The sequence below is a fragment of the Nematolebias whitei genome, chromosome 1, assembly GCF_014905685.2.
Source record: "Nematolebias whitei isolate Nwh7 chromosome 1, NemWhi1, whole genome shotgun sequence".
Lineage (NCBI taxonomy): Eukaryota > Metazoa > Chordata > Actinopteri > Cyprinodontiformes > Rivulidae > Nematolebias > Nematolebias whitei.
In genome coordinates this window covers 46,381,991-46,382,802 of record NC_056498.1, presented here as the reverse complement: position 1 = coordinate 46,382,802, position 812 = coordinate 46,381,991, and the positions used below count along the sequence as shown (strand labels likewise).

The 812-nt window shown below is 48.2% G+C and overlaps 1 protein-coding gene across 1 annotated transcript in view; it reads left to right on the top strand.

Annotated features, from left to right (window-relative positions):
* LOC119422272 (androgen-dependent TFPI-regulating protein) overlaps nt 1–812 on the top strand; it is a 25,423-nt gene that overhangs the window by 8,855 nt on the left and 15,756 nt on the right. The window lies entirely within an intron of this gene.

Below are 812 nucleotides of genomic sequence, written 5' to 3'. Positions count from 1 at the left end.
TTTTTTTTTTCCGGTTGGATTTCACAGACAGCTCCGTGTTTGACTGAAACTGAACTGATGGAGTTCCCAACAGACTCCTGCTGCTTTGCTCCTCATCTTTCTGGAACACATTTTATTCACACATTGCTGTAGAATTAGACAGAAGTCGTTACTTGCTCAAAGCTGCAGAGGCACATGTGGCCCCTGAGCCGCAGGTTGCAGACCCCTGCCCTGACGCAAAGGTTCATGTCCACCAGGACAAAGCTTTGACCCGTCTGTGCGTCATGACGCGCGGACAGAAGAGTTTGTGTTTTTAAAACAGATCATTTTTCTGTGCTTCGTACCGTGAGAGCTGAGAACTTCTGCGCGCGTCCTGCGCACAGCAGACAGAGGAGCAGCAGCGGACTCACGCGCATGGCTCTGACGCGGCGTGGAAACGAGCTCTCCAGATTACGCACGGTCCAAAAACCAAACTTCACCGGGCTGCAGCTTGGCACAAAAAGCTGTTCTGGTAAAAAAAAAAAATTAAAAAAAAAAAGAATAAGTGAATAATGGGTAAAAATCCAAATTGTCTTGTATACAAAAATAAATAAAAATAAAATAAAGCGTGTGTTTAAGATGAAGCGTGCAGGTTTCTGCTCCGTTTCTTCAGCCGAACCGTTTGAGCAGAAGCTCTGCTGGTTTCTGGACCCTCTCCCTGACATCCCCTCCCTCCCATCTTTTTTTCCTGCTGCTTCTTTTTCCACACCCCTTTCCTCCACAATTGATTTTGAGGACAAGATCTCTTATCGGATGCAGGCAGTTCTGCAGGGGGGGGGGGGGGGGGGGGGGGG